The sequence below is a fragment of the Trichomycterus rosablanca genome, chromosome 13 (assembly GCF_030014385.1).
Source record: "Trichomycterus rosablanca isolate fTriRos1 chromosome 13, fTriRos1.hap1, whole genome shotgun sequence".
Lineage (NCBI taxonomy): Eukaryota > Metazoa > Chordata > Actinopteri > Siluriformes > Trichomycteridae > Trichomycterus > Trichomycterus rosablanca.
In genome coordinates, this window is record NC_086000.1 from 9799690 (window position 1) to 9815831 (window position 16142).

Genomic DNA, 16142 nt, shown 5'->3' on the forward strand with positions numbered 1-16142 from the left:
GCACCTAGTTTAAAAAAAGGAACTCCAACAAGCCTTAGGTCAAGTTTGGAAAAAAACATTAAGCCCTGGTTAAACTTAAACCCCTAAAACATTATGTGTACACTTGCTGCAGTGTCAACACGTAATAATGATGTGTTTGTCATATGTCAGCGGGACTGATGGAAATATTTTCTCTTTCAATTTTTTCCTTCTCATTCCTGTGCAATTAGGAAATGTAAATCAGGCAGGTGCTCCTGGCGCCTGTTGGAATTTGTATTTGTCTTACCTGAGGCATTAGGTCCTCCCTCTTTCTCTACAAAACAACAAAGAAGCCGCCACACACACACACAAAACACCCACGCACAGATCTAGCAGCTTGTTGTCAGTGCAATCAAACAGCCCCTCTTATGTGGCGCCAACCTGCTCAGGCAGTCCTTGAAGATTCTGCGGTCAAGGTTACTCCTTCTCCGTCTTCTGGTTTCACTGCTGGTTTATTATTCACCCATGTTGGTTTCATTCTGTTAAGTAACAAAGTATTTTTATTGTTCAAAGCGGATGAAGTAATAAACAGGAGACTTAGGTAACTGTATCTGTGAAGAAATCTGAGCTTTGAACACACTTCCTTTCTTAAATTACTTGATGTAGTAAAACTTAAGGTGGGGTAAAGTTCCATATATGTCCTCATTTTTTTAACAATAGCCACAGGTTACTGTTGCATAACACACACACACACACACACATACACACACACACACACACACACACTATAGTCATACACAACGATCAGCCATAACATTAAACCCACCTCCTGGTTTCTATACACACTGTCTATTTTATCAGCTCCACTTACCATATAGATGCACTTTATAGTTCTACAATTACTGATTGTAGTTCATCTGTTTCTATACATACCTTTTTAGCCTGCTTTCACCCTGTTCTTCAATGGTCAGGACCCCCACAGGACCACCACAGAGCAGGTATTATTTAGGTGGTGGATCATTCTCAGCACTGCAGTGACACTGACATGGTGGTTGTGTGTTAGTGTGTGTTGTGCTGGTATGAGTGTAGCAAACACAGCAGCGCTGCTGGAGTTTTTAAATACTAGACACTCCTACCTAGTTGGTCCACCTTGTAGATGTAAAATCACTGTTATCTGTTGTCATGTGCATTTTATAAGACGAGAAGAGGAAAAAAGGTCTTTATTTGCCATTAATACATATACACATGTACAGTACAATGAAATTATTTTTCCGCATATCCCAGCTTGTTTAAAAGCTGTGGTTAGAGCGCAGGGGGAGGGAGCTTTTGTATGGCGCCCCTGAAGCAGACAGGGTTAAGGGCCTTACTCAAGGCCCCAACAGTGGCTGCATAGCAGATGCTAGACTTGAACCGACAATCTTCCGATCCATAGCCCAAAGCTCTACCTACTAGGGTACCAGTGTTACTTTATTTTACATGCTGTCCCAAATATTCTGGAATCCAGGTTAATTCAGGTAAGTTAAGGTAAGTCTGTCAAAAAATAGCTGGGATTCGTACATTTATTTACTTTCTTAGGGGCAATTTAGAGTAGCTGCTCCACCTTCTGCATAATTTAGGAGGACCCAAAGGAAACCCTCAAGGACATGGAAAAGAAACACGTCATACTCCTTACAAACAGTGAGAATTGAACCTAGGTCAGGACTCTTCTTTGATTTTCAAATGAAGGGTAAACTCTACTTTACTCTCTACTTTAATCAAAAGCAACCAGGCAGTATTAATAACAAGCATAAGCAACAAGGAAAAACAAATAAACACACAATTACACAGAAAAAAACTTCAACCTAGGGCATGGGGAAATGTACTGTTCTTGGGACAACTGGAAATTGAGACATGCAACTGGGACTTATAAGCATGTGTTTATACGTCTTTGAGCTATTATCAGTGTTTGCAACTTTATATTTCACTAGCTGTGGCCTTATTTCCACCAGCTGTTGGATTCCACGAAAACAGGGCAGTCATAAAGACTCCGATTTAATTTGCTGCCAAAAAGAAAAGTGCGGCGAATAACGACATTAATTCGGCGGTACGAGCCACCACTCATACGCGTGTTTAAAAGTGCTTAAAAATCAGCAGCTGGTGTCAACAAGGTAATAAAAGGAGGCGTGGGGGATCGCTCAGCCCCATTAGCACGTGCAATGTTTTAAACCAGAGCGGATGTGCACGGAGCAGAGCTGCCTGGCACGTGCGAATGCCAACTACCGAAGTGTGGCAACCATCATTCCCTCTGTCGCCGGGAGAAACCACACTCACTCACCCTTTTTTACTGGGCATATGTCTTTTATCTGCTATTTTCTCAGTTCTCTTTCATTCGTCTCTCACCCTAAAAGCGGACAGGGGAGAAGCAGCTACCTCTTCAAGCTGGAGACTGGAACTTTCCTGGATATCTTCTATCTGACTAAGGTAGTGGCATTTTGCCATCTCAGTGGTAATATTCTACAGATGCTAATACAAGTCTACGCCTCCCTATTACCTCACTGAGCTTAGCAGAATCACTCCTGAACCTCCCTATTACATCACTGAGCCGTATCTTCATGTGACTGCCCCATACAGTCCTAACTGATTCTGTCTCGATTTTATAGATGTGTTTCCTCAATGGTTAAAGCTGGATGATTTTCAAAAAGTATGTGGACAACTTACTAATGGCTAAGTTTCGGTATTTTAGCCACTAACAGGTGTGTGAAATAAAATTCATTTTGTAAAATGTGTTTGGGAAAGGCCCAAACTTGTTCCTAGAAGAGAATAGAATGCCTTTATTTGTTATATATACCTAAACAGGTGTACAGTAGGGCGGCACAGTGGCTCAATGGGTAGCACTGTCGCCTCACAGCATAAAGGTCCTGGGTTTGATCCCCAGGTCCTTCCTGTGCAGAGTTTGCATGTTCTCCCCGTGTCTGCGTGGGTTTGCTCCGGGAGCTCCGGTTTCCTCCCACAGTCCAAAAACATGCAGTCAAGTTAATTGGAGACACTGAATTGCCCAGTAGGTGAATGGGTGTGTATGTGTGTGTGTCTGCCCTGCGATGGACTGGCGTCCCATCCAGGGTGTTACTGTGTGCCTTGCGCCCATTGAAAATCTGGGATAGGCTCCAGCACCCCACTGCGACCCTAATTGAATATGCGGTTAAGAAAGTGAGTGAGTGAAAATGAGGTGCACAGTACAACAAGATTCTTTCTTTGCATATCTCAGCTTGTTTGGAAGCTGGGGTCAGAGCGCAGGGTCAGTCATTGTACGGCGCCCCTGAAGCAGAGAGGGTTAAAGGTCTTGCTCAAGGGCCCAACAGTGGCAACATGGAGCTGGGATTTGAACTCCAAAGCCATACTCACTAGTCTACCACTCTCCCACATTTCCTATGCACAAAGTGGATGTGGAGGAACTCAGTTGTAAAACTGATTGGTCATCTGTGATTGGTCAAACATAAGCCTTACAGACCAACAAACTCATCTATTGACACTTTTTGTGAATCTGTGTTCACACATCCAGAAATTACTAATTATTATTTAATAAAAATTTTAATGAGGGCTTCTGAGTGGTGCAACAATAATGCTTTTGCCTTTGGATTGAAAGAACAATACAAAAGGGTGACAGTGGTAGCCTAGTGGGTAGAGCTTTGGGCTATCAATTGAAAGGTTGAGAGCTTGAATCCTGGCTCTATCATGCTGCCACTGTTGGGCCCTTGAGCAAGGCCCTTAACCCTCTCTGCTCCCCAGGTTTCAATCAAGCTGGGATATGCAAAGAAAAAGTTTAGTTGTACTGTATATCTGTATATGTATATACGACAAATAAAGGCATTCTATTCTAAATCATTGTGATCTCTAGGTGGGACGGATTTATGTCTACCTTATCAGTCAGTGTAAGACAGCATCTGAGAAATATATACATACCGTACATTATATACCAAATTATGCCAGGTTTGTTTAGCTGTGTGTGACAATGCATAAGCGGCAGTTTGAAAGTACCTTTGACTGACTTTACATCTTGGAGGAAGCATGTGTGGGCGAATAGACTTTGCTTACCTGCTTTGTGATGGAAAAATAATTTGTGGGTGAGGAGTTTGTACATGTTTTGTACTGATATAATAGCTCACAAAAACAATGAAATCTAAAACATTGTGCTTCATGCAGAAAAAAATAACAAACTGCTACGATGAAAAAAAAGGGCACTGAAGCAAAAACATTAAAACAACTTAAATTTCAAGCAGCTCCATGCTTGCCATTGTGATATACTCTAATGCAGAAGCTGTTTAGGTTACATTATTAATGTTAACATACATAATCGTAACCAAACATCCCACCTGCCTAGTGAAAACAGACTTAGAATCTGTCAAGAAATAATGTCGTTTTTATGTTAATAGACTGTGCTGTGATAATTTTGAGCTGGTTTTTGTTTTGTATTCCTTTTCACTACGATGAATGGATTCATTTAATCACTTAAGTTGCTCATGACATCATTCACTGATCTAGGATTCATTGTGATTTAACCTACACTGGACACGATGCCCAAAAAAACTTACCATTAGTTCCAACTGCAAACACTCACTCACTTTCTTAACCACTTATCCAATTAGAGTCACGGGGGGTGCTGGAGCCTATCCCAGCTTTTTTAGTGGGCGCAAGGTACACAGTAACACCCTGGACGGGGCGCCAGTCCATCACAGGGCAGAAACACATACACACACCCACACACATACACACACCCATTTACCTATAGGGCAATTCAGTGTCTCCAATTAACCTGACTGCATGTTTCTGGACTGTTGGAGGAAACCCATGCAGACACGGGGAGAACATGCAAACTCCGCACAGAAAGGACCCGGACCACCCCGCGTGGGAATCCAACCCAGGACCTTCTTGCTGTGAGGCGACAGTGCTACCCACCGAGCCACCGTGCCGCCCCAACTGCAAACAGAAAGTTATTATTATAGTTTATCTATTTTATTTCTAACCCAATCAAACTGTGGAATTTTTAGTTAAGTTAATTCATATTTAATATTGGTCATTATTGGCAAATATTGTCTGGGCCACACAACATAAATGGCTTCTTTAAGTTTTGGCCTTTTCAAGGACCTCTTCTTAAGGACCGTCATGACAGCTAGAAAGTTTTGGATTGCCAGTGCCGGACTAGGCTGTTCATTAGGAGTTTTTTTTACCCAGTTTCCTGTAAAGCTGCTTTTAAGACTATTATAGGCATCCACTTAGACATAGCCAATCATGTCTGTGTAGATTTTGCACCGCTGATATTCAAACCCTGGTCTCATTGGTGATGAGCTAGCTCCACCCGAGCACCTACAAACACTTTTTAAATACAAATTTAAATATTATTAATATAAATATTCTTCATTTCTCAGAAGGTTCTGGTAAGATCTCACTCTGAAGATGCAGCGGTATAAAATTCAACCAACAATTCTGCCATTTTTCAGCATCTTCTTCATCATGAGTGTAAAGTATGTGTAAGACCTAGACTCATCTTCGTTGCCATATGTACTGCCAGTCGTTTTTTTTCTCGCATAAAGCATAAAGCCCATATATATAGTGCATCCATTTTAAACTTGACAATTTGCAGCAGTTAGTGCACCACCCAAGCCATCTGCTCCATGATGCATCAGTGCTCCTCTGAAATACTGTGTGTATAATTGATTTAACAGATTAAATTTAGAAAAGAAGAATACAACTGTGATGGCATGTTGAAGGTCATTTTCATTCCAGGTAACTAGCTCGTGTAATAATTACTGTTAATTTAGAAACTCTTTAGTTATTAATGTGGAGTGTATAATGGTGCTATTTATTTTGCATGTCTTTGTGACTTTAATAATAGTTGAAAAAAAGGATTTAAAGGCAATTAAACAGCACTACCTGAAAACATGCACCTTGATGAATACACCTAAAATGTATTTAGCAAGCTCGAAGGTCAATGTTGCTAATAATTAATAAAAAAATCATAGAAACATTTCGCTCCATATCTGAAACAGGGTGTAATTTGTGTGTAGAAAACACTACTGGAATAAACATGCATTGTATTATTTTGTATAATTTGTGTGAAAGCATCTTCCCAGCATAACAGGTTCTACTTTTGTGATCTGTGCCACAATAAACTGTAGAGACAGATAATCATACATTGACTCTTACATTGACTTTTATAGGTTGCTGACACTTGTGTTTATTACAGAAAGATGACAGTTTCCAGAAATGCATCGCTGCCATTAAATATCACTGGGGGATGTACAACGGGTTGACTTTAATAGTTCTTTAAATCAAGGAACAAGCTGCTTATTCTAGATGCATAATAAACATTTTTTAATATTTCAACTAAATCAAACTCCCCCAGTTGTTTTTGGTCAGCATATGGGCTGACACACAAGCCTTGTTTTCTTACTCATTGATTTTGATAAGAAAGAACAACGAATACAGCAAGGATGTATGCCAAGAGGTTGTTAAACTGTGCTTGCCCATTTTCCAAGCAGGTATTTAAAGAAATACCTGCTTGGAAAATGATGTGCGTTCATTGGGACAATGGTAGTCTAGGGAGTAGGGCTCTGGGCTATCAACTGAAAGGTTGAGAGTTCAAATCCCAGCTCAACCATGCAGCCACTGTTAGGCTCTCGACCAAGGCCCTTAACCCTGTCTGCTCCAGGGATGCCGTAGAATAACTGACCCTCTGCTCTGACCCCAGCTTCCAAACAAGCTGGGATATGCAAAAAAGGAATTTCATTGTACTGTACTGTATATGTATATATGACTAATAAAGGCCTTCTATTCTATTATTTTATCTATACTGACCACACACACAGTGAGGAGGATGGTTTGAGTGGCCAAAGAATTACAGCTGGGAAATAGCTTTTGGGCAACAAACACCAGAGGTATGTTTGTTGCTGATTCAAAGCTAGCAATGCAGAAAGCTGATGAGGAGTTCTTCAGCTTTATTAATCAGTATAGAAGAAGACTCCAAGCTGGTATCTTAGCAATCATTGTAGGAGAAGACTCCAAGCTGGTATCTAAGCAATGGGCGGCTGCACAAAATACTAAAGAAAGGGTTCCAATATTTGTTGCACATGTAGATTTAACACATATTGTACATATAAGACTATATATTTTTATAGCAAAAATAACAAAAAAACTCTATCCAGAGTGACATACACATGCTTCCATAAAAACATTTTTGTACACACGGACAACAAAGAACACAAATCTGCTTAAACCCCATTAATAGAAGATATAAAACATTATAAAAGAACATTAAAAAAAACAAGATTATGAGGTACAAAATAGGTTTTGATAGTGCTGATAGGGATAGCGCTAAAAGTATTTGGACATTTGGCCTTAAGCTTGTTGGACATTTCATTAAAAAACAATAGAGTAAAATATGTGATCTTTTCAGCTTTCAAAGACCACTCTTCTGAGAAGGCTTTCCAGAAGACTTTAAAGTATGTTTGTGGGAATTTGTTCACATTTAGTCAAAAGAGCATTTATATGCCTGGGCACTGATGGTCAAGAAAGCCTCAACTGACGTTCCAGTTCAGTCCAAAGCAGTTTAGTGTGACTGAGATCAGGGCTCTGTATAGGTCACTGAAATTTCTTTAAACCAAGCTTTTCTTAATGTGTTTACAAACCTTGCTTTTTGCACAGGGATACAGTCATGTTGGAACAGAAAAGGGCCTTCCCTAAACTGTTGCTGCAGCATTGGAGGCATATCTTTTCCTTTAAAAAGTTGATTGTTGGCCGCTCAGGTGGCGCAGCGGTAAAAACACACTTTAGCGCACCAGCGCACCTGTTGTTTAAATAGGGGTGGGGTATTAAGCCGCATAGGGACACCTCATAACTGATGCACCTCGTAACTGATCAACTGTGTCCTAAAACTTTTGCCCATATAGGGGCTGCATTTAGAAACTGTTACAAGCGTGTGATGGCGGACGAGGTAAGACCTGCCTATATATATATTACATTTTAAAATTGTCTGTTTTGTTTGATTAAGGTCAGCTGATGCAATTTTCAGTGTAAAATGGTAAAATCACATTAGAAATTTAAGGTGTAAAATAAAATGGGCATCACTGATTTATATTTGCCACTAAATAGTTTGCTAATCTTAGTTTTTATTAACAAAATTAACTCATATGTACTTAAATGTTTTATTAATAAAATACAGCTAACAAAAATGTAGAAGAGCTAACAAAGAAAATCTCTCCAACTTTCTGTACTTGTTCTGAGCAACTTTTTATACCTATTCTGGGCAAAGTACCTTCGTTCTTAATGGATAACAAGCTGGAAATTGAGATTTAATCATGCGATAAAGGTCCATAAAGGTCAATGAGAAATTCTTCTCATTATTGTACCCACAGGGGGCGTTTGGATTAAACCTAGAACAAGGAGATCATATTCTGATTAATTGAACCTCTGTTCATCATCAACAACACATGTTCCTTTCTATCCCTCAGAGACGTCTTGTACTGTGATATGTGCCGGTAGCTTGCTAACGAAACCTTTGACAGACGATTTTGATTTCCCACCTTAGACAGGATACATGTGAGGAACTCGGGCCCGGGTCTGAGGCAGCTGTAATTTCCTGAGTTGCGACGAAAACGACTCATTCAGATGGAAACTTGTGAAAAACTGTGCCACAGAGCCTATAACAGAGCACAGTTTTTTTTTTCTGAATGAGGTGGAATATGATAATGAACCTAGCTTGATAGAGTAATTAACTTGGCTAAATGAAAATCCCATGAGGTTGAGGAATGGAAAGCAGATGTTCTTTGAAATCCATTAAGAGGAAGGAAAATGTCTTGTGAAACGATGTGTGTGGAGATGAAGGAAGTGAACAGTAGTATGCTGCTAACACAGGGCCTGGGAAAATGTCTGTAAGTGTAATAAATGCCATTTCAAAATAAGAAGGACATTTATTTGGATGTGACCTGACTCAGCAGCAGCTGGCTAAGTGTTATGAACCAACAGCCTTTAGCTTTCACAACACTATAAGTTATAATTATGACTATTTAGCTTATTGTCTAGAGGAAAAAGTAATGCTAGAAATATAGGTCTGTGTTTACTAAATGTACTTATTATAATAAACCACTTGTTCAAAAATATTACAGTGATTAAAATGTGTGAATGATTTAGGTTGACTTCAATATGTTGTCCAGCTTTCATATTCAGGCGCTCTCTGAGTTTCTCTGTGGTCATATTAATCGGCTTTCTGAAACCAAGCCCATATATTTGTTCAGTATAAAAACACAAATGTGACAAAGGACTCACAAGTCTTACATCATTCCAATAGCCCCAGTGTTGCATTAAAATATGTTGCAGGTAAAATGTGTCACCAACTGAAGTGACATCACCACAGATTTCCAGGGCTTGTCTTTAGGGCAGTAGTAAGCAAAGCCTTCCTCAGTGGTCTGAGCCAATAAAAAATCAGTTCTTCATGGATAATTTATTATCTCCAGTTCACCTCACTTGCATGTCTTTGGACTGTGGGAGGAAATCAGAGCACCTGGAGGAAGCCCACAGGAAGCCCACAGGACACGGGGAGAACATGCAAACTCCACACAGAAAGGACCCGGACCGCCCACCTGGGGATCGAACCCGGGACCTTCTTGCTGTAAGGTGACAGTGCTACCCACTTAGCCACCGTGCTGCCCAGTACTTATTCAGTAAATACAAACCTAAACCAAATAGCACTAAGAATTGCTTTAGTGCATAAACAGGAAGCAAAACATTGAAACGTACGTAACAGTCAAATGGCATGGGTTAATTAGTTTGTTTAGTTTTAAATGTTAGCTGAGGGAGGCTTCTGCAGTACAGGTGTAGCCAGCTAGATCTAAAATGTGTTTCCCTTAGACCAACATTCAAAATTATTAGCTTTATAGTGCTTCTTTTTAGAGTTATTGTTTGTTTTGGGAGAGGCATGTAAAGCATTAAAAATGTCACACTGGCAGTTAGCATGGTGAGCCACTCAGTGATACAACTTTATTAATGTGACTTAAACTCACAAAAAAAAAAAGACATGATACATTTCTCGGCTCATGTATTAGCATTTCTAAACTTTACAACAGCCATATGTATATATATATGGGCCGGCACGGTGGCTAAGTGGTTATATATATAACATATATATTATATATATATATGTTATACACCGATCAATTATAAGATTAAAGATTAAAACCAACTCCTTGTTTCTACACTCACTGTCCATTTTATCAGCTCCACTTACCATATAGAAGCACTTTGTAGTTCTACAATTACTGACTGTAGTCCATCTGTTTCTCTGCATGCTTTGTTAGCCTGCTTTCCCCCTGTTCTTCAACGGTCAGGACCCCCACAGGACCACCACAGAGCAGGTATTATTTAGATGGTGGATCATTCTCAGCACTGCAGTGACACTGACATGGTGGTGGTGTGTTAGTGTGTGTTGTGCTGGTATGAGTGGGTCAGGCACCTGGAGTTTTTAAATACCGTGTCCACTCACTGTCCACTCTATTTCACACACTTACCTAGCTGTTCCACCATGTAGATGTGAAGTCAGAGACGATCGTTCATCTATTGCTGCTGTTTGAGTTGGTCATCTTCTAGACCTTCATCAGTGGTCACAGGACGTTGCCTACAGGGACAGGGACTATTCTTAGTACAGCAGGGACAGTAAGGTGTTTAAAAACTCCATCAGTGCTGCTGTGTCTAATCCACTCATACCAGCACAACACACACTAACACACCACCACCATGTCTGTGTCACTGCAGTGCTAAGAATGATCCACCACCTAAATAATACCTACTCTGTAGTTGTCCTGTGGGGGTCCTGACCATTGATGAACAGGGTGAAAGGGGGCTAAAAAAGTATGTAGAGAAACAGATGGGCTACAGTTAGCAATTGTAGAACTACAAAGTGCTTCTATATGGCTTCTAAGCGCTCAATCAAATAAATTTTTTACTGATGGCATTAAGAAGTTGGTACGATGCTGGGAAAAATGCATGGGAAGGTGACTATGTAGAAAAGTGATGTAACTCGTAATTATACATGGATAAGATTAGTAAATGCAAAAGTGTGTCGGTACCCAGAAGAGAAGCAACTGGGCAAAACGCCAGTTTTTTTTAGTTGCAACAATTTAAACACTTTCAGTGTGATGTTGTCAACACCACAACATTAATGCCAGTATTGGATTTGCATGGCATGAGGGACATTATAGAATACACACCAAAACAAAACTGCCGTCTTGCGGTGTCACTCAGGTCATATTTATTTCTTGAGTCATATTTATTTGAGCAGAGTATATGTGTCCTTTGTGCCCATCAAGCACATTCACTGTAATTAGCTGTACCACTATGTAAAGCCAACTGAAATAATTGAATAGCAAAGCTAACAGCTCTCTCGATATTTCTATAATAAATGTATGAGTTTTTCTAGCCAGAGGTTAATGCGGTCAATGTTTAAAAAAGACATATACTGAACTTAAAGTACACATTTAAGTGTAAATTAATATGTGAGAGCTAAAACAGAATATAAATGGCTGTTGTTTATGTTACTGCATTTACATTATTGGTTGTAATACATTAATTAGTGCTTGGAGTTGTTTGTGTATGGTGATAATAAATAATTGTTCATGCTGTAAAAGAGTGTGTGTGCATTTATGCAGTGTGTTTTCTGCACTGAGGAACAGTGTTTCTCTGTTGGTGGGGAATTGCCTCAATAGCCTGACTTCACCGGATGGCTGTTGACTTGGTAGATGGCAACATCAGTAGCACATCCAGAGGCAAAGTCACACTCCACCACAAACCCCCATAGAGACGAGCCATATGCTACACTTTCGTAACTCTGGAACAAACACACACACACACACACACAAGACTGTCAAAAGTTCCTCAAATGAAGAAACACAGCCTTACTTGCATGTGTGCACTCACACAAATGCACACACACACACACACACACACACATACACACTAGTTGGGTCTTTTTCTCCTTATTTAAAGCAAATGATGTTTAATTCACCCTAAATCAAATCAAATCATGATAACTATAGACCTGATAGTTATTTGTCACCTATTTAAACCTCTTACGTAACGTTGAATTTTGAGTCCAAATAAAACATATGCATGAAGATCCTTTCATAAGGCTCTTCACAATATACTCACATCCAACATATTTAATATTTTAAACAAAGTTTCATGGCTGCCATAGAGGCTTAGCTGGTAAAGTGAGTAGCACATTTTACAAAAAGCAAAAATGGGTCCCATGGACGTGGGTTTAATTTCTGCCTCCTGTCACAGTCTGGTTACTCTGGATTGGTAGATTGGATGCTAATAATAGCAAGTGTGATTGAGTAAGTACTATAAATGTGTGAGTGTGTTGCCCTGTGATACACTGCCACTTCATCAAAGGTAAATTGCTGCCTTAGGCCTAATGAGTTAGGGTGGCATCACGAATAAAATATTATTTTTTCCATTTATGCCAATCAGCAGACACTTTTGTTCATAGTGAGTTGAATTTGTCACAATCCAAGCAAAAAAGAGGAAACTAGTTCAAATGCTCAAGCAGGGGCGTAACTACCGGGGGGCAGGTGCACTGGGGCCCATGGCTGAGGGGGGCCCTCCACCACATGAACGCAACCCTGTATATATACAGTATATATATATATATAGATATATGTTGAGTGTCGCAGATTTTTTTTTTTGCACCGGGTCCCATGAGCTCCTAGTTATGCCACTGGGTTCAGGAATGGCAAACAGGTAGTAATGTGGCTTCAGTCAGCAACCTTCTAATTACTAGTGCAGGACCATAACTGCAGAGCTACAGTTGCCCACATTTATGTTATACTATGTATACTATTTAGCAGAACAGTCCTGTTAACGCTAAAGTCTTGTTGCAGTGGTTTTTTATAACATATGTACAAAAACTATAAAAAAATTAAGAAATACAAACTGTTAAACATAAAAGAGTAAAAAAAAGAATAACCAAAATAAGTAATAATGAATATGGCGAAAAGAAGGAGAATTAATTTCTTAATTATTCCCAGGTAATAATGAACAATGTGGTTTCTTGTCCAGTATGTACTTTTGTCTTGAGTCTAGTGTTTTAAAGGGGTGCAGAATTCACCATGACCCTGACCACAATTAATAAAGGACAGGTTAGCACCCAAACTCTGTGATTACACAAACATGCTGAATGTGGCACCTGAAAAAAATTGTCTCCGGATTGCTATCGAGAATGTTTTACTTCTAATCCAGTGGCTAGCAGACATGGTAGCCAATTAGTGTCTGCTGCAGGCACTGCCAATTATGCCTGCTAGATGGTGCCCAGTCGACAGGTGGCAACGCAGAGTTTTAAACCGAGGAGTTCAGAATCTCGGCGCTGGTGTGTTAGCGGAATATCCCGCTGCGCCACCTGGGCGCCCTTTCTAATTTATTTAATTGATTTTTCCAGATTTTCTGAATCTTCTGATGATAGACAGCACTCATAAGGGGGAAAAAAATCTTAAATCTTGGCAATGGCTAATTGAGGAGCATTTTTCTTTAATTGTGTGAATATCTCCTGACACATTTTGTGGCAGGCCTCAACCCATCCTTGTTTATAAAGGACATAGCCTTTTCTAGATTTTTCTTTATACTCAAGCATGATTGTATATTTCCATGCTGTACTTTGAACATTTAACTGTATTCCTATTTTAAATTGCCCATCTCAGCTTTAAAAAAATTGTAACAAAGGTATCAATTGCAGAATAAGGTGGTTTTTATTTTAAAAAGGCTAACGTTTAAAATGAAAACCTTAGATATATTGTATTTGTAATGTTTTACTGTAATATTTTATTGTAATATTTTACTGTAATATTTTATTGTAATATTTTACTGTAATATTTTATTGTAATAATAAACTGTAATATTTTACTGTAATATTTAATTGTAATATTTTACTGTAATATTGTATTGTAATACTTACTGTAATATTTTATTGTAATATTTTACTGTAATATTTTATTGTAATACTTACTGTAATTTTTTATTGTAATGTTTTATTGTAATATTTTACTGTAATATTTTATTGTAATACTTACTGTAATGTTTTATTGTAATTTTTACTGTAATATTTTATTGTAATACTTACTGTAATATTTAATTGTAATATGTTACCGTAATATTTAATTGTAAAACTTTACTGTGTTTTAGAATATTAATTGGCAATTCGGCTTGTCCATAGTATACATTTCAATACATTTCTAGGTGTTGCCATTTTTCAGGTCTGTCAAGTTATTTTACATTAAACTCAGTGAGCTATTTCCTCATAGATAATAATGTTTGCATATGGGCAATGTCATGCTGAAAGATGAAAGGTCCTTCCCAAAACTGTTAAACTGTACTATTCACTACAATGTCAAAGTTTACTGTAGCATTAAATTTTTCTGAGCATTAAAAAGAGATTAGATGATTGTTGCTCCTCTAGGAAACCATGGAGGCATCTACCATCATTTTAAATAATATGTGAGTCCAATGGTGGCATGCTTTATACCACTACTTGTGATGCTTGGAAGCCTAGACTTGTTTTTGTTCCGGTGTTGCATTCGAAGGCTACAGATTCTGTAAAATCATTCAATTCGTCCAGTATGTATTTAATTATTAATTCCAATAAACACTGTTTCAGTTGCCCTAACCTGCCCCAGTTAAGTATTACAGTACAAAAGTCAATGATTCTCGGGAGTGAAATGTTAACTGGATGAAATTTCTCTCACTCCTCCTCTTCCTCTTTCTCACTCTCTCATGCCACAGCTTTTACTTCATCCAGTCCTTGTTGACATTTGCAGCGCTGTGACAAAGCTTCCCTTTCACGTGGTAGTGAGGCTAGAACTCTTGGGAAAGCGAGCATGCCTGTGTGTCTGTGTGTGTGTCGCAAGTGCAGCCCGCCACCATCTGCCACCAGGCTGTGAGCGGATGATAAAGTTAACATCATCGCCACTGGCGTCTTTGTCTCAGCTCATCCCCTTCTCTCTGCCGGCCTTGCACAGGAAGTGTGTGTGAATCAGATGCCCAGCTGTAAGCTGCTGACCAGCCTAACACCCCCACAATCACACACACACACACACACACACAAACACACACATGGGCCCATGTTACAAGGAAGAGAGAAAAAGTTAACAGAGCCAGGGAGAGGTGTTGTGCTTGCAGGTGTTTGGCTTTCTCCGGGACTGTGTGACAGATAGCTGTGTTGTGTTAATGTGTGATACGATGTATGTGATATGCGTAACACTTTAAGGCATAAGCTTGGAATTTATGTGCATACAGATGATATAATGAATGTGTTTGTTGAATTTTACCACTGGCAGTTTGTTTTCTTATACTACAAGTTTCTGTTTTTTTAATGTGACAGTTTTTTTATATCTTGAAAGATATGTCTTTTGACAACAACAAATATTTTTTCAAGGACTATAAATGTCATGCTTTTAATGTGATTCAGATAAAGAAAACCTTAAAAAGTACAATTAGATTAGTTTAATGATCTGCCCATATATATCTACACACACTGTCCATTTAATCAGCTCCACTTACCATATAGAAGCACTTTGTAGTTCTACAATTACTGACTGTAGTCCATTTGTTTCTCTGCATGCTTTGTTAGCCCCATTTCCTGTTGTTCTTCAATGGTCAGGACTCTCCCAGGACCACCACAGAGCAGGTATTATTTGGGTGGTGGATCATTCTCAGCACTGCAGTGACACTCACATGGTGGTGGTGTGTTAGTGTGTGTTGTGCTGATATGAGTGGATCAGGCACAGCTGCACTTATGGAGTTTTTAAACACCTCACTGTCACTGCTGGACTGAGAATAGTCCACAAACCAAAAATATCCAGCCAACAGTGCCCCGTGGGCAGCGTCTTGTGACCACTGATGAAGGTCTAGAAGATGACCAACTCAAACAGCACCAATAGATGAACGATCATCTCTGACTTCACATCTACATGGTGGAACAGCTAGGTAAGAGTGTGAAATAGAGTTGACATTGAGTAGACACGGTATTTAAAAACTACAGCAGTGCTGCTGTGTCTGATCCACTCATACCAGCACAACACCACACTAACACCTGACCATTGAAGGGTGAAAGCAGGCTAAAAAGGATGTAGAGAAATAGATGGACTACAGTCAGTAATTGTAGAACTACA